The sequence below is a fragment of the Acinonyx jubatus genome, chromosome A2, assembly GCF_027475565.1.
Source record: "Acinonyx jubatus isolate Ajub_Pintada_27869175 chromosome A2, VMU_Ajub_asm_v1.0, whole genome shotgun sequence".
NCBI classification, from domain to species: domain Eukaryota; kingdom Metazoa; phylum Chordata; class Mammalia; order Carnivora; family Felidae; genus Acinonyx; species Acinonyx jubatus.
This window is the reverse complement of record NC_069383.1, coordinates 17,838,584-17,862,160: the sequence shown is the minus strand read 5'-3', so window position 1 is coordinate 17,862,160 and position 23,577 is coordinate 17,838,584. Positions and strand designations below refer to the sequence as shown.

The 23,577-nt window shown below is 46.0% G+C and overlaps 1 long non-coding RNA gene across 3 annotated transcripts in view; it reads left to right on the top strand.

The window, feature by feature from the left end:
* Nucleotides 1–23,577, top strand: part of LOC113604166 (uncharacterized) — a 193,053-nt gene that overhangs the window by 28,647 nt on the left and 140,829 nt on the right. For 2 of the 3 annotated variants that reach the window (XR_003426020.2, XR_008296615.1), the window contains one exon: nt 499–2,049. This is a non-coding gene — a long non-coding RNA (uncharacterized LOC113604166). Of the gene's footprint in view, nt 1–498; nt 2,050–12,289; nt 12,427–23,577 lie in introns of those variants that run through there. The other variant, XR_008296614.1, reaches the window with a different exon arrangement.

The window sequence follows — 23,577 nt, the reverse complement described above, 5'->3', positions numbered from 1 at the left end:
ACCCCTGGATGGTCTGGGACTGGAGCAGGTCTGGGCAGCACCAGAGGGAGGAAGCCTGGACTTTCTCAGGGGTGGATAGACTTACAGAATTTTGATCAGGAAGGGCTTTAGGCATCTAAATGAACCTTGCAGTTTTTAGATGGGGCAGATGGAGATTGACATAGGCAAGCCAGAGGTCTCCCTCCTAAACTTCACTATCTCTTCTAATATTTATTTATTTTTTTTTGAGAGAGAGAGAGAGAGAGAGAGAGAGAGGAGGGAGGGAGAGAGGGGTAGAGAGAAAGGGAGACACAGAATCCAAAGCAGGCTCCAGCCTCTGAGCTGTCAGCACACGGCCTGACATAGAGCTCAAACTCATGGACCCAAGATCATGACCTGAGCTAAAATCAGACGCTTAACTGACTGAGTCACCCAGGCGCCCCGGCTTCACTATCTCTTCTAAGGAAGTGGTCCCTGTTTTATTCTGAGACCATAGAACGTATTTATTCGTTTTTTTAGGTATTCAGCATGACCTCAGGCAAGCGAGTCTGAAGCAGCCAGACATGAAGCATTCCCAGTGAGGTTTATCTCTGACACTGTTCCATGCCGAACACAGAGCTACATCATTCTATGTGCTTCTGGCGGGGACCCCCATAAATCCTCATCTGCAGGAAAGGAATTCTGTCGCACTTCAGGTGACCAGCCTAGGACCGGGTGGTGGCCAGAGCCATCTGGGGGAGAGGGTACAGGAGACAGGGGTGAGAAGGGAGAGATGATGTGGTTGGTCGCCAGATTTAGCACATCCGAAAAAAATGAATGATTTTTTAGTTTAAATATGTTCCCCAATGGGGCGCCTGGGTGGCTCAGTCGGTTAGGCGGCCGACTTCGGCTCGGGTCATGATCTCGCGGTCCGTGAGTTCGAGCCCTGCGTCGGGCTCTGTGCTGACAGCTCAGAGCCTGGAGCCTGTTTCGGATTCTGTGTCTCCCTCTCTCTGACCCTCCCCTGTTCATGCTCTGTCTCTCCCTGTCTCAAAAATAAATAAAATGCTAAAAAAAAAAAAAAATTAAAAAAAATATGTTCCCCAATATTGCACAAGATATATACTAAAAATGTATTCAGTGTTCATCTGAAACTCAGATTTAACTAGGCGTCCTGTGTTTTATCTGGCGATCCTTTCTTGAGACTGTTGGCAGCAAGGGAGCCTGAATCCTTGCTGATGGTGGTGAGATTGGGGGTGTGGCTCTGCCCCTATTTCAGATGAAAAGATGGCCTCCCGGGTCCTCCTTTCTCCTTCCTCCTCTCATCTGCCTGGGTTTTGAGAACAGACAGGAAATCCCATTGCCTCGGAGACGTCCAGGCAGCAAAGGAAGGAGAGAGGAGCTCTTGCAGGTCATTGCTACAGCACATTTCTTTCTCTAGTTCCCTTTTGTCTTGCGCCAGCGAGAGGAACAACACACCCTTCAAGGATTTGAGGACAGAAGGAAATGTGGCTAGATAAAGCTAGCACCCACTGTAGCATGTGTCCTGGGGAGATAATGGCTCTGAACCTGCTAAAAGAAATGGCCGGCTTTGTTCTTGAATAATAACCAGCTGGCAGCTTTGTCCTGTCTTCTCGACAGCTGGGTGAAGAGATTCAGATTTCAGGGGAAAGCAGTGACGTAGGGCTGACCATCGTGGACAGGGGGTGAGGTGGGGTGGTGGGCAATTTACCACACCAGACAACCCCCTATAGGGTGATACAGCCCCTTGCTACAGAGTATTTCCCCATTGCCTGTCATAATGCCCAAAGTTCTACCGTTAAGTCTTAAGACTAATGACCTTCTCTTTTAAAAATGCACGTAAGCCTGGGAAGCACAACATACTAAGCCAGTATCCTTTTAGAGTGAATTAGCTCTTTAGAGTGTTTCTAACCCCACGTTTGGCTGAGAGCAGAGTCTTGGGGTTATCGGATCCTAGGGCAGGTAATGCTTGTGAGGACGAAGTGGCAGAGCGGTTGACCCACCGAGAGAGAATATGAAGAAAGCCCAGAAATTAAAGGGTTCAGGCAGTTTCAGGAGAACAGGGGAAGGCAGGGAGAAGGGGGCCGGAGGGGGGTTAGGTGGGGTGAAGCTCCCTGCCTTACCACCGTCTCGGCTGGTGCTCCCATGAGTAGAAGTGTCCCTGGCTTTCCAGACAGATTTGGGTTAAGCATTGCCAAGGTCTGGGCGACTGAATTCCTGTCCTGCTCTACTGCGTCAGTCAGAACGAGTCAGTTCTGCTCAGTTGTCACCCCTGCTGCCAGATGCCAAGAGGACACATGAGAGCCTGGAGAGGAAGGCTCTGCTCGGCCGAAGCAGGGAGAGGACCCACATCCACCAGCTTGAACCTCACAGGGTCTTTTGGTCTCGTGCAGCAGCAAGTTCGGAGTAGCCGGGATGGGCTGGCTTCGTGCTTGAGCGTGCCGTCCGGGATATGGACACTCTCCACGGTCCTGCAGCAGACGAGGGCGAGGGGTAAGGACTTGAAATCAGTGCTAAGTAAGCTGCAATGCCCCGGAAGGAAATCACTAGAACATAGGCTAGCCCTGGCATTCGGGGCCTTTTATCCATTTGAGGAAAAGTCTACCATGCTGAAGTTTTGGTTTCCAGCTCTGTTTACCTTGATGAGTGGTTGAATTTTTTTAAAATGCTTATTTAATTGGGGAGGGGGGGGTGGCAGAGAGAGAGAGAGAGAGAGAGAGAGAGAGAGAGAGAGAGAGAATCCTAAGCAGGCTCCACACTCAGCATGGAGCCCAAAGTGGGGCTCGATCCCACGACAGTGACATCATGACCTGAGCCGAAATCAAGAGCTGGATGCCCAACCGACTGAACCACTCAGGTGTCCCAGTGGTTGAATGTTTTCTTTCCCACCAGATACTTGACCCTGTTTAGTCTTCACCCATAGCTTCCCCTCTATTTAGGAGGGTCCCAGCCACACTGAGGGGGCCAGTTCCGTGTGTGGATATCAGTGGATTCTCTGGGCACAGGATGATTTTTCCCAAACCCTTCACCCAACACCTTTACAAGAGAGCAGTGGTCAGAACTCTTGCTTGTGCTGCACAGAGAATTCTTATCCACAGCTAGCGCGCTTTCATTTTATTTCAGAAGACTAACGCCCCAGAAGAGGTACGGCGTGTGCCTTGAAGGTCAGAAAGCTCGGATCTGCTGGAGGAACACACGCAATTTTCCATCGAGAATGGCTTGTGCTCTCCTCCTCCCCCCCTAGAAGCCCTATCAGTCCCAGAGAGTTCCCTCTGCTCAGGCCTGGCCAGCTGACAGAGTAGTTCTAACTCAGATAACAGCAGAATTTGGAGTGTGATAAAGCCAGTTGCAAAACTCCCTCCTCGGATGGATAGACCATCACATAAATGAAGATTAGGGCTTCTAGGGCCAGCGCCTGTACCTGGACTCGAGCCAGCTCTCCTAGAAATGTGTTCTCTAGAATGCGTTCTAAAGAACGTGTAGTGTTTCCCCTCCGTGTGACAAAAGCCGTCTGATTGAGTGACGGTAAGAGCTTTGGGATCAGGAGGCCAGAGTTGAATGGTGCTGTACTTCAGGACTTAGGCTCTCAGAGATTGTTTTCTCCTCTGTGAGGAAGGAATAAAAATCCTGGATTGCCTCTGTCATAGGGAGGCCATGGGTGTGAAAGCATGTTTCCAAAGCTGAGCTTTGGAAGTACAATTCCCTGACTGTGATCACAGTTGTGGGTGGAGAGTGTTGATTTCATAATCAAGGGGCAGCCCATTCGGTTGATTCTGCCCCTACTGTCCCGGCCTTAGACAGTGAGTGATCCCTAAAGCAGTGCCTCGAACACCGCAGCTGCTAATCAAAGTCAAGGCGACATGAATTAACCTCAATAAACCAATGGCAAATGCTCCTCATCTCTACTTTAGCTCACCCCAGGACTTGGGACGCTGGGGTCCAGCCGGGCTGTTCAAAGGGATTGTCCGTTACGGGACATCACACATCGCTGAATGTGCCCACGAGCAGAGGCTGGGCACCGGTAAGGCGGAGTCCCGCTACATAAGCCCCTCCGCATGAAAGGACATGAGAACCCACTTCCCTGGCAACCCTTCTCGGCTACTAGAAAGTCTCTCTTCATTTTCTGACAAGAAAAAAAAATACTAGTATAAAAAATCATTGGTTATCTCCAAAATGATCAAATAAAGGCAGTTTTCCTGGTAAACCTGTGGATTCTGGTATCCTGTGCGTTGACGTGGGGGACACAAATGGACAGAAAGAACAATGGCTGATATTTACTGAGTCACTACTATGTTCCAGACACTGCCTGAAACATTTACACATATTACTGCGTTTAATTCTTACAATAACGCGCTGGGTTGAGTACTCTTACGACACCCACTTTACAGATGGGGAAACAGGTTCAGGGAGATCAAGGAATGTGCCCGTACAGCCAGGAAGTAGCAGGGCTGGGCCTTAGACCCAGAACTGTCTGATTCCAAAGCTCATGCTCTTAACCACGGTGCAATTATTTGACTCTTTGCCTTGTTCTTCTCCTCAATTTGTAACTTGCAATCGATCCAAGTGAAAATGTATCCCTTGTGCCCTCCTGCCTTCTTTCTTCTATTGGGCAGCCCTGGGTTAAATTCCGTAGTCAGGCTCTGCCACACTGGAGGAGACCAGGGTTTGGTGTTGAGCTCCGTCTGGCCCAGGCAGGCTTTAAAGCTGTACTCAGGCTGGCTCCCTCTCTGGCAGTGATTACCGCCCCCCGCCGCACCCCCCCCCCTCCCCGCCAACACTAAGGGTGCTGAGATGTCCCTGGCAGTCCTTGTGGTGGGCGGGGGCACAGAGCTGAAAGGGTCAGGGACAGGATGTTCTGCCACCATGGGGCATTCTCTGAAGCTGGGAGGGCTTCTTCCACACCTTGCCAGCACTGCCCCCCAGCCCCAACCCCAGAGGCCGCCCAGAGCAGAGCTGAAGTCTCTCTTCTCGCTTTCTCCTTCTTTGAAATGGGCATCCTGATGGGATGATGGGGGCAAAGGGATGAGAATATGCATTTTGCCAATTTTTTTTTTTAACTTTTTTTTTTTTTATTTATTTTTGAGACAGAGAGAGACAGAGCATGAATGAAGCAGGGGCAGAGAGAGAGGGAGACACAGAATCAGAAACAGGCTCCAGGCTCTGAGCCGTCAGCCCAGAGCCCGACGCGGGGCTCGAACTCACGGACCGCGAGATGGTGACCTGAGCCGAAGTCGGACGCTTTAACCGACTGAGCCACCCAGGCGCCCCGCCAATTGTTTAAAAGAAAAAAATGCTCGGAATCGATCGCATGCCCCCTCGTTCCGCAAGCCTTGCAGCAGAACTTCTGGCTGCTCCTTCCCATCGTTCTTAAATCAGTGCTAAAGTCACATCCCCAAGTCTTCCTTGAAGATCCGGGCCGGATAAGGGTACCCTCCCTCCATGCATTCTGCTCTCACAGTGCATTATTATTGCAACAGTGCTAGTTAGTGCCTCTCTTACCAGTTTGCGTGTTGGTCTCCACCTAGCCTGGAAACTCCGTGAGGGCAGGGCTGCATTTCCTGGCACATAACAGATACTTACCCATGTTGGTTGATCTGGACCATAAAACTGAACTGAAGGAAAGATCAATATCCATTGCAAAGGTTTTGTTGTTGTTGCTGTACATGTGTATGTGTTTGTTTTTGAATACTCGACTCTTTTCACCCCTAAAAGGAGTTTTAGATGTCTTTAGAAGTTTATTGGCCTCACTCAGACCTCTGGGTCATAATTTAGTGTTCCAGAGAATTCTAAGGGAAAAAAAAAATTATTTGCTTCTGCAAACCCTATCGTCCACTGTTCTGATAAAGGATCCCAGCTGTGACAAGGAGATTATTTACTTGAAACTAACGAGCAAAGCTAATTACTGCAGTAGATTGGGGCAGGGACAGAGTGTACCAGAGCAGGCTGTTGGCAAATGTTCCCAACCCTCCAACTAGGCAACGGGGCCAGTGAGCCCACTGGACGTGCCGGTGCCTTTTGGTCTTCTAATCGCCTCCTCAATAGCAAACAGACTCTAAGACTGTGGTTTGGGACTCAGTTGTCTGACAGGAGCCAAGAATGAATTTCTGTGGCTTGTTCTTCTTCTCCCTGGTTCCAATTTTTGTAGAATATGCAATAAAACAATTAAAGTCTGACTTTGTGGAGGAAGTGGGATCCACTCATCACGTCTCCAACTTCGTTTCTCACAACTTGTGCGTGGCTCCTTTCCTCTAGGACAGGGAGCCTGCTTCTTGCCTGTTCCATTCTCTGCCTGGAGTCTGAGCCACGTCCCGCCCAATGCAACTCAAGCTCACCTGCCAGGAAGTCATTGCCACCGACCCCACCTGACGATGCGCATGCCCCTTTTTGGCATTCTGAGCTGTGCTTGTACCAAGCCGCCAAATCCCATTCTAATGAACTATGTGGGACATCCAAATTCTTTCCTCTTGGTGGAATTTTGTTAAAATTAGAGCTGAGAGAAGGTAATAGTGTTACAGGGTAAGAATCAAATAGATGGATGAAATTAAATAACATAAAGTGCCTAGGCTAGTGCTTGACATAACCTATACACGTTTAATTTTTTTTTAAGATAGAGGGTGAGAAAGAGTGCTCGTGTGCATATGCGCGAGCAAGTGGGGAGGGGCAGAGGGAGAGGGAGAGAGAGAGAGAATCTTAAGCAGGCTCCACACTCAACGCAGAGCCTGACGTGGGGCTTGATTTCACGACCGTGAGATCATGACCTGAGCTGAAAATCAAGAGTCAGATGCCTAACCGACTGAGCCACCCAGGCACCTCCTAGACATTTAATTTTAATACATGTCTTTAGAGCATATATTGGGAGGGCCAGTCCTGTTCTCTCTACTGAGTACACACACACACACACACACACACACACACACACAAGCACGAGCACACAAACAGTGGTCTCTGCTTTCAGATGGTTGGCCATTTTGAGGAATGATAAGACACATATGTGTGACAGTCTAGAGACAGTCTTCATTCATGTGACGCATAGGCTACAGGGAGAGAGCAGGCATGGAGAGCAGGCAGGGGAGTGCTAGAATTTAAAACGAGGCGAAAACAGCCAAGGGTGAGGCTAATTGGAAAAGGCTTACTGGGGAAGGACGGTCTGAAAGTATAGGTATGCTTTTGCCAGAAACTATTGGAGAAGGCACCATGGGCATGAGGAGGGGGTGGGGAAGCCCAGAGATGGTTACCATGGCAACAAAGGATGAGTGGACTCAGGGGCAGGGTCCGCGGGAGCCAGGGGTATGATGGCACCCGGGGTTGGATTGTTAGTGAGACTGTCAGGAGCCCCAACAATCATGGCTTCATGAGAGGGGTTGGTAGATGATGGGCATTTCAAAATCTGCATGAGGACAACATTGGCTTTGCCTGGAATTCTGGAGTGAGGAGCATTACCTAGCTTAAGGTAGAAGCAGGCAGGGAAAGGGTCTCTGTGTTTAAGAGGAATGGGGCTGAGGGGCACTCTGGGAAATGGCAGGTTTGGCCAAGGTGACGGTGGAGGCGAGAGGTGAACGTGGCCTACAACAAAGGTGGTTTAGCACTAGGGACTGAAGCCTCACATTACAAACCATAGCTGTAGGAGAAAGCTCTAGGGCAAAAAAGAGTGGATACCCCCCGCCTCTTCTTTCCCCCCCACAGAATTAGCAAACACATTCTGTGCTTGGTGCTTTGGGTCCTTAAGGACAAATAAGGAATTGTCATGGATGTATGTTCTTGGAATTTTGTTTTTTAACTGACAATAGAGAGATTCTTCTCTCTGCAATTGGTCAAAATAAAGGGGAAAAAAAGTCGTGGAATCAATATAAACATAGGAGCTATACATCTTAAGCATTTTATTTTAACTTAAAATGTAAAATGTACATTCATTCCCTAACGTTTTAATGTGGAGTCTAGGCTTTTTCTCTGACCATGAGCTCCTCATTTTCTTTCTTACCTGAGCCACTTTCATAAGGATCGGTAGTGACCACTGATCATTTGCTACTCCTTCCACTGAGAGGCGGAGTTCAATTTTCCTCTGCTTGAATCTGAGCTTGTCTTAGTGACATGCTGGGATTTCTATGGCAAGACTTGGAACTCCCTGCTGGGCTCCTTAGAATGTTCTTCTGAGAGGCCTGAGCTCCATGAGGCAGGTGAGAGCTGCCGGGTAAGAATTTACTACCTTAAGTTCTCTGGGCTTGAAAGGCCATACATGCGTGCTCCAGAGGATAGTCCCAGCTGGGCTCAGAATTCCGGGCATCTCCGTGAAGGCACACGCATGTGAGTGAAGGTGGCTTGGGTTCTCTCTCATTGACATGACCTGAAGCAGAACAATTGCATGGCTGAAACTTGTCTGAATTCCTAGTCCACAAGATAGTGAGGTATTACAAAATGGTGGTTGTTTCAAGCCACTGAATGTTAGCATAGTTTATTACATAAATAGACACCTGGAATTTTATTGTAAAGAGGCCTGGATGCATGTTCATAGGACTTGGAGAGACCTAGAGATCAGGCAGGCACGTTGGAATTCTGAATACTGCCAGAGTCCTCCAGAAATTGATCACAAAACGCGGGGCGCCTGGGTGGCTCAGTTGGTTAAGCTTCCGACTTCAGCTCAGGTCATGGTCTCACGGTTTGTGAGTTTGAGCCCCACATCGGGCTCTGTGCTGACAGCCTGGAGCCTGCTTTGGATTCTCTGTCTCCCTCTCTCTCTCTCCTTGCCCCTCGCCCACGTGCGCGCTCTTTCTCTCTCTCAAAAAAAAAAAAAAAAAAAAAAGAAATTGATCACAAAATGTGATGATCATACAGAAGGTGTTTGATCCTCCTTACTTTAGCTTTACCTTCCCTGCCCTTGCACGTGAAGGGTCTCCTATATTTACCTTTCCTAGATAACCTTGCTGGAAAAGTGTCGGCAGGCAGAGTTAGATATATAAATGGTCAGCCCTATCATTTCACCCATGTGACATTGTTGCAAGAATCTGTTCTTCAGTGGTCCGTGTCTGTCTGCCTCCCCAGGGCCCTGGATAGTCTCTGAGGTCAGGGACTACATTTCCTGTTTGTTTGACAGGAAACAGGGGGGCAACGGCCCAGTTTAGAGAGAGCTGGAGATTTCTACCTCAATGCTAAGGCTCCTATTGATGAACCCTTGGCCAGGTCTGGCCCTTGGGTGTGCAACTGGTGTGGTTGCCCAGAGCCCCACACATAGAGGGACTCCGTGCTTGGTTTCACGCTCTGCTATTGCCATCTTGAAATTCTTCATTTCTTAGTTTTTGAACGAGGGGCCTGTCAGTTTCACGTTATGCTGGGCCCTGAAAATTACACGATCAGTTGTGCCATGATTCATGCCGCGTACGGTCAAGACCAGGAGCTGTGGCTATTTCATTCGTGTTACCTGCCCTGTCTCACAGAAAACCAGTGGGATGGTGGGATCAGTGAGGAAGGAAATGCCACACAGAAACGTGAATGCCATATTCTTCTTTCCCTTGTTAGAAGATAAACTGAGGCATCTCAAAAACTTTAAGAGTTTATTTGAGCCGAAATCGATCTGAATCGGGCAATGCCAAGTCGGAAGTGGTTAGGAGGGCTCTGCCCACAGAAGCCAGGAGAAGGAGACAGTGAGGAAGGAAGGAAAAAAAAAAAAGGAAATTATTTAAAGAGCTGTAGCTTAGAGCCTAGTTGGCTCTTTGTGATTGGTTGTCCTTACTGTTTTGATTTCTTTTTTTTTTTTTTAATGTTTATTTATTTTTGAGACAAAGAGAGACAGCATGAACAGGGGAAGGTCAGAGAGAGAGGGAGACCCAGAATCTGAAACAGGCTCCAGGCTCTGAGCTGTCGGCACAGAGCCCGACGCGGGGCTCAAACTCACGGACCGCGAGATCATGACCTGAGCCGAAGTCGGACGCTTAACCGACCGAGCCACCCAGGCGCCCCTGTTTTGATTTCTTAATCTTGCGCCATTACAAGATTTTGGTTTGCTTGCGTAGGCCGCTTTGGCATTAGAGCAACTTCAGTCTCATGGCTTTCTCATTTAATTCATCTAATATGCTCTATATGACGGATTCCCAGCCCCCTCATTCCAATTGACAGAATGACCCACTCTGGCAGGGGGTGGCTGGGTGGCTGGATGGACGAGTTGGGAGGGATGCTCTGCCCAGGATGCGGTTAGAGGCAGACAGTGCCCTACAGCTCCGTCCCGAAGCAATAAAACCCAGACTGTGCTCTCAGCCCTCCTTGCTAGAAACCAAGCTGAGGAAGCTCCTTTGTCCGGTAGCTGGGTTTTCCAACAAGGGGAGATTTGGGGCAGCGGGGAGCCAGAGTGGAGCAACCACTGGGGGGGCCAGGCACCCAGGGCTTCTAAGAGAAGGAAGAAATGAAGAGCAAGGCCCCCCTCCCCTGGGGCTTCAGTAGAGATACAGGATGCTGGGGCAGGGGTTAAGAAGACCCAGACCCACTCCTGCCCCAAATATGAATCCTACTCTCTGGCCAAGTGCACCCTCCTCCTAACAAACCTTCCCACCCTTGGTAATCATTTTAAAAACTCTTCTGGGGCGCCTGGGTGACTCAGTCAGTTAAGCGTTTTGACTCTTGGTTTTGGCTCAGGTCATGATCTCATGGTTTGTGAATTCAAGCCCTGCATCGGGCTCTGCGCGAAGCCTGCTTGGGATTCTCTCCCTCTCTCTTTGCCCCTCCCTTGCTTGCTCTCTCTCTCTCTCTCTCTCTCAAAATAAATCAATAAACATAAAGCAAACAAACACTCTTCTGCTTGCTTTCAGCATGTCCTCCCACATACATGCTCAGATCCTATGCAGCTCTCTCTCCTGTGTCAAAATACCCTCAGACTGGGGTCAGAGGTTACCGAGCTGATAATTCTTCACCTTTTCTCTTTGTCTTTCCTGCCCTAGAACAGTGATGCTCAAAGCCTGCTGATAAATTGTTAGAAATGCTAATTCTGGGGCTCCACCCCAGACTTACTGGATCCGAATCAGAAACTCGGGAAGGCTGGTAATCTGCATTTTAACAAGCCCTACAGATGCTTCTAACGATCACTAAAGTTTGAGACTCGCCTCTCCTGTGGAGACACATGGCTGGAATAAGGCCCCTTACCAGCACCCAAATTTTCAGAGGTGACACCTGTGAGATGCATCGCGTAGCCTTTTTGCAAGGGTCGGGGGCGGGGCGGGGGAGCGAAGCTGTACTAACTCTTTTAGGTACAAAACCCCTCCTCCACCCACACGCGCACGCATAGAGGGGGAAAGGCTTTGCTTCTCAATCTTTTATTTCACATCTGTTTTCTGTGCTTGGGGTTGTTTGAACAAGAGAGTCAGCGTTAGAATCAACTTGCACGGAGGGCGTCTAGAAGGCAGGTGCGGACTGCCACTTTCAGTGCAAGCTGAGAACAAACACAGCACCCGGAGCCCAGATCAGCCTGCTGCTGCTGGAGGCAGAGGTGGAATTTCTGTTTTGCTGGGAGGGTCCCCCCTAAAGCGCGGCCTTACCTTGGGGCCTTAATTAGAAGCAGCGGTGGCCCTCAGGCCTGCTGGGTCTCCGTTTGATGGGACTGCACAAAAGAGCTGAGATGGAAAACGAGATCTTTTGTTATTTCACACATTCTGCGAAGCTTTCTCATAAAAGCCCCCTTTCCCGGTTCTTATTTGCCGTCACTCGCACCAGGGTAGTTTTAAAAAGGTTTATACGGGGCAAACAGGTGGTAATATCTGACTTTCCCTTGTTTGCCATAGGCTGTCAGATTCAATTTATGTAATCTCGGCCCCACCTCGTCCCTCTCCAGGGGCCCTCTCCCTAACCAGCCTCCTTCCCGTTCAGGCCCCTGCCTTTCCTGCCCCCTGCCCCCTAGGGGTGTCTCTCCTTCCTCCTAGGGTCTTCCTAGAGATGTCCTGGTGTCTCGTATTGGCTTGGATTCTTAAACATTTTACTTTTTTTTAACGTTTAGTTATTTTTGAGAGAGAGTGAGCGTGAGTGGGGGAGGGGCAGAGAGCGAGGGAGGCAGAGGATCCAAAGCAGGATGCCGAGCTCGAACTCACAGACCGTGAGATCATGACCTGAGACGAACTTGGATGCTTAACCTACTGAGCCATCCAGGTGCCCCCGGAATCTGAAACATTAAAAACAAACAAACAAAAAAAATTCAATGTAAGTGAAACTACCCATTCGACATATAGGTATTTTAATTTTATAATTGCACCCTCAAATCGACCTGATAAATCAAACTAAAGAACTGTGGAGATTTTCTTATGTTTTCTTTTTTCTTTTTGTTTTAATACCAATATAGGCAATAGAAGATATACCACAGGCTGAGGGACACCAGCTGTGAGCTATCTGAATGAATGATAAGACGCCGGAATGCGAAGAGGTGTGACCATCTTCCTGGATCTGCCTCCTGTGTTGTGATGCAGCTCTTGGTTTGTGGTGAGTCCTGACTCTCTTCCATGTGGCACTTAACTGCACAGCAGAGTACCCTTACCCGGGTTAACAGGAAACATAAAAACGGATGTCTCATGACGCGTCAAAGGGGTCTTGTACCTGGACCTATGGAGCTGCATTGATTGGATGGTCTGACATTGCTCTGTCTTGACTCTCTGGATTTTCACTTTGTGGGTTACTTTTTAAAATTAAAAAAAAATTTTTTTTAAACTCACTTAGCTCCCTTTAAGCACAAGAGTAATTTATTGGGGGAATACTGGAGTATCTCATAGGCCAATAGTTACAGCCTAAGCTTCATGAAGGCCAGGAAGCAGGAAGTGGAGGGAAAGTCATCAAGAACCTAGTTGGTTATTTCATCCCCACTCTTCTCTCTCACCTGGGCTCTTTTTCTTCTTTTCTCCATGTTTGATCCATGTTCTTTTTGATGTTTGTTTTTTTTCTCTGTAGACCATCTTTTACCTGTTTGGCATGAGCACGGATAAACATGGCTGCCACAAAATGGTGGACTGTTCCCTAGTTCCAGGGAGATCCTTGAGGTTGTCCCGAGTCCCAGTAGTTGGTAGAGAAGCTGAGTAATCTAGGTTGAGTCAGTTGTGACCTAGTCTGTGGCCAGGGACAGAGTCATGTAATACCAACATTACTGCTGTGTTTCATTTCATTAGGTAGAAATTTGTTCTGTTAAGAATTATCACAAATTTGGAAATAAGGCAAAAGGAGGACAGCATGTCCTTTTAACGTCATAGTGGAGCATTGTTTAACCCCTAAGAGTTCTTTGATTATCTAGGGGATGTACCTTTGATTCACTTTCTGCTAGTGATTAAAGGTCCAGACTCTGTGAAGTTTACATGATAATTTATAGATTTTTGTCCAGTAGATATTCAAATTATTTCTATCTGGTAGAAAATATAACCAAAGCTTATGGTTTTATTGTTCAAACACATGAACTAGTTTCGTACCTAACCTAACAATCTTATTCCAACATTTCCTTTCTTTAACGATGATAAAATCCTTCACCCTATGCCCCTCCTTTGAACCAGCCCCCCCCCACCATCTTGCTGATCTCCTCATAAATAGGTTTCTCAATCTTGGCATATGATTATTTTGTATTTGTATGAGAACCATGTTAACTTTTTGAAAATTGTATTTTCATAATTCCCAGAAAAAGGGGGAGGATTGGATCAACACATCAATGGTATCTATTATATTTTCCTTTCTGGTTCCTGTGACTCTCCCATTCCCTAATGGCTGCCACAATATTTTACCAATGATCTGGTCTTTTGCTTTAGTGAAAGTCCAATGTCAGTAAATTTCTTTCAGTCTTTGTTAGTCTGAAATATATTTATTTCATCCTTGCTCCTGAAAGAAACTATCATTGGCTATCTATTTGAAGGTGACACTCTAAGGTGACTCTCTCTTAGGCCTTTGAAAATAGTATTCACCTGTCTTCTGGTTTCATTTGTCGCTGTTGAGAATTCAGAAGTCAATCTAATATTTATTCTGTCATGGGTAATTTTTCTCTTCTCTCTGGCTGTTTTTTAAGGCCTTCTTTTTCTCTTTAGTATTTTGTCTTGGTAAGAATCTTAATGCAGATTCTTTCTTATTTGTACTTCTTGGAATTCACTGGGCTTCCTGACTCTGAGGATCTGTGTTTTTCATCAGCTCTTGGAAACATTCAGTTAGTATCTCCTCAAATATTACTTTCTTCCATTATTTGTATTATCTTATTCCCAAATTCCAAGAAATAATACATTAAATATCCTTACTCTATCTTCCATTTCATATAACTTCTATTTAATCATCTTTCTTCCCCTCTGTGCTGTATTCTGGATAATTTCTCTAAATCTGTCTTCCTGTTTACAATTCTTTTTTAAACAGTGACTAATATTATCTTCTGCCCAAAAAACATATGAAGCATTTTCATCAGGAAAATGCAAGTCGAAATTATTAGTGTATTATCAGGATGGCAAGAAAACAAAGGTGGTTTCAAGTGTTGATAAGATTGTGGAATATAGTAACCTCACTGCTGGTGGGAGTGTGATTTTGTATGACTCTTGAAAAAAAAATTTTTTAATGTTTATTTTTGAGAGAGAGAGAGAGAGAGAGAGAGAGAGAGCGAGCATGAGCAGGGGAGGGACCGAGAGAGAGAGGGAGACACAGTATCCGAAGCAGGCTCCAGGCTCTGAACCATTAGCACAGAGCCTGACACAGGGCTCAACTTCATGAACCATGAGATCATGACCTGAGCTGAAGTCAGATGCCGAACTGACTGAGCCACCCAGGTGCCCCTGGTATGATTCTTTTGGAGAACAAATGTCATTATTACCAATGTTGAAGATTCTCATACCCTTTGAGCTAGCACTTCTACTGATAGGTATGTAACTAACATGAATACAGGCACATATGCACTAAGAGATGTAGCTTGTTCACAGCAACAAGATTCATAATGGCTCCAAACTGGCAACAGCTCAAGTGTTCCTTAAGAGGAGAATGATAACTAATTTGTGATGCCCTCATACAATGGAGAACTATAGCAGTGAAGACAAACACACTCTAGCTATAAACAGTGATGTGGATCCATTTCATGAGCATAATGTTGAGTGAAAGAAACCAGACTCAATATATTCTGTATGAGCTCACTTATAAGCAAACAGAAAAGAAACCAAAAAGTTGCAAAGGAAAACTGTTGTGTTTAGGGGTGAAAACTAAGGGTAAAAACTACTGAAAAAGGATAGGATAACTACAAAAGTCAGGATCATGATTAGCTTTGGGGAGGGTGGGATAGTGTACTGAAAATAGGAAATTAGGTGTAATGGGCAAATGAATGGGAAAATGTAACTTATCAAAACAGACTGAAAAGTAAAAGAAAAATGGAATAGTTCCATAATCATTGAATCAAATAAATTGAATTAGTACTAAAGAATCTGCCCATTGCAGGGCGCCTGGGTAGCTCAGCTGGTTAAGCATCCGACTCCTGATTTCGTCTCAGGTCAAGATGTCACGGTCCTAAGATTGAGCCCTACATCAGGCTCCAGGCTAGGCGTGGAGCCTGCTTTAGATGCTCTCCCTCCCTGTCTCCCTCTGCCCCTCTCCCCCTCATGCTCTCTCTCTCTCTCTCTCTCTCAAAAAAAAAATAATAAAAGAGAATCTTCCCATTGGAAAAATGCTAGGCCTAGGGAGTCTCATAAGTATGTTTCACAGACTTCAAGAAATGGGTTATGAAGATATTGCACAAACTCTTACAGAGAATAGAAAAAGGGGGAACACTCCCCAGCTTGGTTTATGAAGCTCATAAAAAATTCTCATACCAAAATCAGATGAAGGCAATATGAGAAAGGAAGATTATACGCTGATTTTACTCATGAACATAGAGACGAATATCCTAAACAGGATTGTAGCAAACTGAATGAACAAGATATAAAAAGACAACAGATCATGACTAAATTGGAATGGAGCATATTCCAGAAATGCAAGGCTGGTTCAACATTTGAAATTGACTAATATAGTTATCCCATTCATGAAACAAATGAGAAAATTCATGTGGCATGATCTCAATAAAAGCAGAAAAATTGTTTGATAAAATCCAACATCAATTGATGGCAGAGTCTTAGCAAACCAGGAATAGAAGAGAACTTTCTGAACCTGTTAAAGGACATCTACCTATAAAATTTATAAAAATTAACTTACAGCAATGCTACACTTCAGGATGAAATGGAAAAACCAGGTCCTTTAGAAACTAGGAACAATCTACTCCTGAAATCATTGTTGCACTGTATGCTAACTAATTTGGAGGTAAATTTAAAAACATTAAAATAAAAAAAAGAAATTAGGAATAAGACAAGGATTCCTGCTTTCACCAGTCTTTAGCCAGTACAATAAGGCAAAAAAAAAAAAAATTATAAGTTTCAAGGATTAGCAAGGAAGAAACGAAACTGTCATTCATAGATGACATAATTGTTTGCAGAGTTATAGGCAATTTGTTAGAATTTATAACAGAGCTTAGCAAGGTTGCCAACGATAAACTCAATATAAACAAGTCAATTGTATTTTTATATTCTAGTAACATTTGGAAAATTTAATTAGATAAAGCTGTCATTTACAATAGCAATAAAAATATAAGGAAATTATGTCCATTTTTTCCAAATTTGAGCTTGAGATTTAAAGTATTTCCAATAAAAATACCAACATGGTTTTCATTTAAGTTGGCAAGCTGCTTCTACTATTTATATGGAAGAGCCAAAGTCCAAGAATAGCCGACACAGTCTAGAAGAAAAAAGGACAGAATGGAGGAATATGCCCGACTGGCTATCAAGCCTCATTATAAAGCAGTAGTAACTACGACGGTGAGATATTTGTGCAGAGAATGACAAAATGGTGACAAGCAAAACAGAGAGTCCAGAGATGGACCTGCACATATTTGGAAACTTGATAAATGGCAGAAGTGGCATTGCAGCAAAGTGGGGCAAGTGGTAGGCCATTCGATAATCATCCATACGAAAATAAATGCCCTATGTCATTCCATGTACAAAAGCCAATCGTGGATCAAGACCTCAAAAGCCAATCGTGGATCAAGACCTCAAAAGTAAAGGGTAAAACTTTAAGCCTGTTAGAGAAAAGAAACACACACACACACACACACACACACACATACACACACACACACACACGCAACATCTTTAGGACCTTAGGGTGGGGAAGGATTTCTGAAACATTACACAAAAGTGCAAGCCATCAAAGAAAAGACTGATTATCCCACTACCTTAATTAAGAACTATTATAAGACTATAAAAAAGAGGGAGAATAAAAGCTCCAAGTAGGAAGACATCTTCAACACATGTAAACAAAAATAGATTGTTACCAGAATGTATTAAGGAACAACTACAAATCATCAAGAAACATGTAGACCATACAATATGCAAACAGAGAAGACATGAGAACAGTAAACATATAGAAAAGCGTTACAGAGAGAGAAGGAGGTACACCATAAGAGACTCTTCAATACTGAGAACAAACTGAGGATTGATGGGTGGGGGGGGGGAGGGGAAAGTGGATGATGGGCATTGAGGAGGGCACCTGTGGGGATGAGCACTGGGTGTTGTATGGAAACCAATTTGACAACAAATTTCATAAATAATAAAACAATGAAAACATTAAAAAAATTAAAAAAGAAAAAAGCATACACAAATAAGAGCATATGAAAAAGGTTCAGCCTCATTATTCATCATGGGCTACAAAATTAAAACAAGGAGGAGATACTCTTTTATGCCACTGGACCGGCAACAATTAATAATTCAGACAATATCACGGATGTGGAGCCAATCACTCCCAGTGGGAGTGCAAATTAGTACTCTGGGAGAAAATTAGCCTTATCTAGAAAAGCTGAAGACGCACAGTACCTCAGTGGCCCACAAATTCCGTGATGTACCCCCTGGGGAAATTCTTCCATAATAAGCATCAAGAGGGATGTACAACAAATTTCATAGCAGAACTGTTGCTAATAACAAAAAACTGAAAACAAGACAAATATCCACCTAGAAGAAAATGGATATATAAATTGTACTATGTAAGTGAAAAATGAATGAATGACGGGTCACGCGTTCACCTTGGGGGGGAAAGAAATCTCAGCAGCGGTGTTCGAAGAAGCCTTTCACAAATGAACACGGACCCAGTGACTCCATTTATCTCAAGTTTGAAAACATGGAAAAACCAAACAAGGTTCCATTCAGGGTACATATATATGCTGACACATATATATGTATGTATGTAATATTTTGAGAGCGAGAGAGTGTGTGAGTGAGTGGGGAAAAGGCAGAGAGGGAGAGAGAGAATCTCAAGCAGGCTTTGCACTATCAGTGTAGAGCCCAGTGAAGGGCTTGATCTCAGGAACCATGAGATCATGACCTGAGCTGAAAATAAGAGTTGAATGTTTAACCCACTGAGCCACCCACACACCCCTATATATGTATATGTATTATTATTATTATTATTATTATTATTATATTTTATTTTGCTTAGAGACAGAACACGAGTGGGGGAGGCGCAGAGAGAGAGAGGGAGACACAGATTGCGAAGCAGGCTCCAGGCTCTGAGCTGTCAGCACAGAGCCCGACACGGGGCTCGAACTCACGAGCTGTGAGATCGTGACCTGAACCAAAGTCGGACGCTTCACTGACTGAACCATCCAGGCGCCCCTTGAGTAGAATGTGCCCAATGTGGGGCTTGAACTCACAACCCTGAGATGAAGAGTTGCATGCTCTACAGACTGAGCCAGCCAGGTGGCCCTCTGCAGAGATGTGTTTAAGGACAGCCTTGAACCAGGCACTTTTTATAGGCTAGGCTACTGTCTGCCTGGCATTTTGATTGGAGGACCCTTACCTGCTTCTCTGAGAGATGAGGGACTGTAGCCATCCCCAGGCCTGCCCACCTGCCCTGCTCCACCCACCTGAGCAGTTCTCTGGAATAACACCTTGGAGACCAGCCTGGCTGTCTGAACCCTCCCACGCCAGCAGAGGGGGCCGATCAACAGCCTCCATTTTCATCCTCAGCTCCCGGCTGGGCTCTGGGGAGAAGCCACGCCCTATTTTGGGCAGCGAGACAGATGGACTCCTAAATCCCCCGTAAGATGTGTTGACATGAATTTCGTCTCATTCAAGCCAGTCACCCTAGTTCTAGGGTTCTTGGATCTTGCGTGCACGCTCTACTGAGGGATGCTGTTTTTTATGTCGAAGTTATTCGTAGGACGTGAGCTAGGAGGCGAACCACGTGACATTTGGATGCACTTGGAGTAACAATCAGGAAACCGGTTCCTGCCTGTGTGTAGGCACCTCAGGACCCAGTTTCTGGCAACGTTGTGTTCATCCGGGCAGGGATCCTATGGCCTGTGGGCTGTGGCCGCTCCTGCCTCCTGTTGAGGGGCTCAGGCATCTGCCCCCTGCCCTCCCTGCCAAGGCAACTGTCTGGTGGGATATTAAAGGGGAGGAGGGCAGGGAGGGAGGGAAGGGTGGGGAGGCATCTGGGGCAGGCCTGGAAATGGAGCTCTGCTGTCTCTCAGCCAGGATTCCTTTTGAAATACACCAAGACCTTTTCCAGCAAGTCCCCAGACAGACCCTCCATTCATCTGGACAGCGCATTTTTCTTTGCAGAAAATAACCATTCATCAGCCAGCAGCTCCCAGAATGTGGGCTGAGAAACACAAGCCAGTGGGCCAGCCTTCCTTTGCCCAACTGATGCCAGTGGCCACTGGGAGGTGATATCATGGCCTAAAAATAACCTCCGTCTTACCCCTTCCCCTCCCAGGCCCTGTGCTTTCCAGGGACTCCCCCCTCCCCATGTTGACTTGGTTTGGGACAGGGAGGATATTTCTGGAGGAAAAATATTTCTATCCTGAGCTGCTTTTTCCTTTCAAGTAGGGCAGCTTGAAAACATTTACCTTCAATGAAACGTTCAGCAAGAAAATAGGTGATTTCTATGAAGTTTGAACATTCGATTCAAAACCGAACTCAGTCAGAGGCCAAGTTCCTCTCAGTGCTGTGCAATGAGACCTACAAACACATAATTACGTGAGAGTCAAAAGGTAGACGTGGCCCCACCTGCAAATTGACGCCCGGCACTGTTTTGAGTGCAGCTCGTTCAGAGCTGGTAAATTCTAAGCCCAAAACACCCAGTGAGGCTTTGAGTTCAAGAAGAAGGAGCCCTAAATCACAGGAAACCTTTAAATCTCTTCTGAGCTTATGGGCGACGGACTTAAATGTCACACAGCCTAGAAGCTGTCATTGAAGGGGCGCCTGGGTGGCTCAGTCGGTTAAGCATCCGGTTCTGGCTCAGTTCATGATCTCACGGTTGGCGAGTTCGAGGCGGACACGGGGCCAGGTGTTTATTTATTAAATATTAAATATTTATTAAATAAATAAACATTAAAGAAAAAAGCTGTCGTTGAGTTAAAATAAGAGAACAGGTGCCTGTGTTGCAGAGCGTCCTGCCGAGACCCTGAAGTCAGGCAAGGTTCCTTCTTCCGAGTACAGAACCACATGGGGGGGATCCAGTACAGATGATTCTGCCATCACCTTGATGTGCTCCTCCCACGAGCTCACTAATCTCACCGCTGACCTCGGTGACTGTCCTTCCGTCCTGAATCCCGGCTTCTTTCCTACCAGGGGGATGGCTAGTCCTTCCCGTCGAGGCTGTAGAAACCTGAGCATCTTCTGTGAGAACTCCTCCCCGCACTTGACACCTGATACTCAGTCTGTCCAAGACGGTGTTTTTTTTTCTCCCTTACAAATGGACTCCTTGCTTTTTCTGTCCACGTGGCTCTCATCACTGTAACAGCGCTGCAGGGAGACCCCTCCACGAGTGGGGCGGCCCCGCTCAGGTCCTGCGCTGACCACCCTGCATGTCTTTGTCAGACGGGTAGTGCCTGTGTCCTATCCTTATTCGAGAACTCACAACAGCTCCCTATTACCACCTGCACCTGTTTTCGTCCATTTGTTTGTTTGGACGGCTCTGCTTTACCTGTTCAACACCCTGCTGTTTGCCTGTGTCCTTTTCTCCAGCAGTCCAGGCCTTGAACTAGCTAACTAACTTCCTTCCTTCCTTCCTTCCTTCCTTCCTTCCTTCCTTCCTTCCTTCCTTCCTTCCTTCCTTCTTCCTTCCTTTCAGCTTTTCACTGGGGCCTTCCCATCAGTTGTTCCTTACTCCCTCCCCTTCTGAGCACTTCAGCCCCCTGTCCTGTTTCTTTGATGCAGGTACATTTGATGCAGGAAGCATGCTGGTGCACTTGTTCTCTTCATGGGCCTGCCCGGCTGTCCGCGGAAGCTAAAATGACCCACTTAGAGATTTGCTACCAGAGATGAAATTTCATGGACCTCTTATGTCCCTGGGCATTCCCTGGGCTTCCTAAATAATCCTCCGGGGTTTGCTAACTGATAGTAGAAGGAAAGGCTTGAGCTCTGCTGTCTCCTAACCATTGGTAGGTCAGCTTTCCTCTCTCCGACCTCATTATTCATGTATCAAATCTTTGCGGAGCACTTAGTGCGTGCCAGGTGATACTTTTGAGTCCTTGACGATTCAGACCGATAAGGCACAACTCCTGGCTTCAGAGAGCTTACAGTTTGGGAGAAAGTAGACATATAGCAAGGCAATTATGGTGCTTGATTATGGTGTATGATTAGTGCTTTGATAAGAGATTGACACAGGACACCAATAAAGAAATAATGGTGGACATACAGTGCAGTAGGAGAGTCAGAGAAGGCTTCTTGAAGGAGGTAGTGCCTTGTGTCTTGAACAATGAATAGGGCTTAAGCAGGCAAGGAAGCCAAAAGAGTGCATTGAAATGGGGTGGACAGTGACTCCAGGCACACAGAGAATCACTGCTTTCTTCGTGGCCCTTTCCTTCTGTCCTTTGTCCCTGCTGCCTTGGGACATCTGGCTGAGGCCATAGGAAAAAATTTCAGTAGGGAGCTTAGCCACCCAGAAGAGGAGCAAAACTCTCCTTTCCAGACATGCTCTAGGGAGGAGGTAGGTCAATAGTGGGCAACCTCTCCATTTCTCCATTTTAACTCAAGAGAGTGACAGCGCAGTTCAAGATGCTCCAATGGCTCCCAGAGCCACATTTCTCAAGGAAATCAAGTAATTCATAAATTTGCCTGTGCCTGTGTTATCTAAGACAAGAACTAGCAAAATGTATCCAATAGTAAGCCAGCAAGTGACAGAGCACTCGTCAGGGTAAAATATTGCTTCTGAGAGAACTGTGGACCACCGCCATCTTTAAAAGTACACATTGTGGAGAACCAGTGGGAGATGTCAGAGGCATGTAGGGTTTTTGTTCTTTTGTGCTCTTGCTCCAAAAGGAATGTTTATCTTAAGATGTAATTGCAGATCATTTAGTTGTATTTTCATAATGAGTATTGACTTTGCATAAACTCATTAAATTTTTACTACATGGTTTGGGAAATAAGCTTTAGTTTCCCAAAGAAAGATCGTCTTGGGCCAGGCTGTCTGGTTTGCATCTTTTTACCATCCCGGGAATGGTTGGGGTGGGGCTCCAAAGCGGGGGCTATGAGCTGACAGCTCACTGTCCCCGTCCTGGGGACTGAGCCTCACGGATTGTGGGGTGGAATCCCAGCACGGTGGCCCCTGTGCAATAAGCAGACAGTAGCCAGCTTATGTTTATGACAGGGTGTTTTGTACGAGGGCCTTGAACCACCTGTGCAAAGGAAGTATCGTTTAACCCCCTTGTTCAGCATGTTCTTTAAAAAAATTTCCATTTTCTTTTAAAAAATAGGTAATACATTGCCATTGTTTAAAAATAACAACTACAAATAGAGCCATTGGCTCTGTCCCAAATCTGTCCCCAGTCCTCCCAGTTTCTTTTCCTCTAGTAGGTATCCGATAAGAATTAGTTCCATAGAGTGTCCTTTTAGAGGCACTGTGAAAGGTATAAACAAATGTGAATATAGTCTTTCCTCTCCCAACTTTTGAAAGACAAGTGACAGGGATGTCTGCGTGGCTCATTCATGATACCAGGGTCATGGGATCAACCCCCGTGTTGGGCTATGCACTGAGTGTAGAGACTGCTTGGGATTCTCTCTCTCTCTCTCTCTGTCTCTCTCTCTCTCTCCCTCTCTCCCCCTCCCCCCCCCCCCACACACACCCCTCTGTCTTTCTCCCCAGCTTGTGCTCTCTGTCTAAAAGAAAGAAAATTTTCTTTAAATGTTTATTTATTTTTGAAGGAGAGAGAGAGAGAGAGAAAGGCAAGCACAAGCTAGGGAGGGGAAGGGAGAGAGGGAGACACAGAATCTAAAGCAGTCTCTAGGCTCTGAGCTATCAGCACAGAGCCAGACTCGGTCTCCAACCCACAAACTGTGAGATCATGACCTGAGCTGAAGTCAGATGCTTAAACAACTGAGCCACCCAGGTGTCCCAAGAAAAAGAAATTAAAAAAAAATTAAGGAAAAAGAAAGCGAGAAACAATGAGCAGTGTTCTGTATATTCTGTACCTTATTGTTTCCTCTTAACACCTGATATTGGAGACCTTTCTATCTCAGTTCTTTATGAGTGTTTTTGTCCCTTTTTAGAGCTGCGTAGTATTCCACTGTGTGGCTGTACCGCAATTTCTTATTGATATATGTCCAATTTGATTCT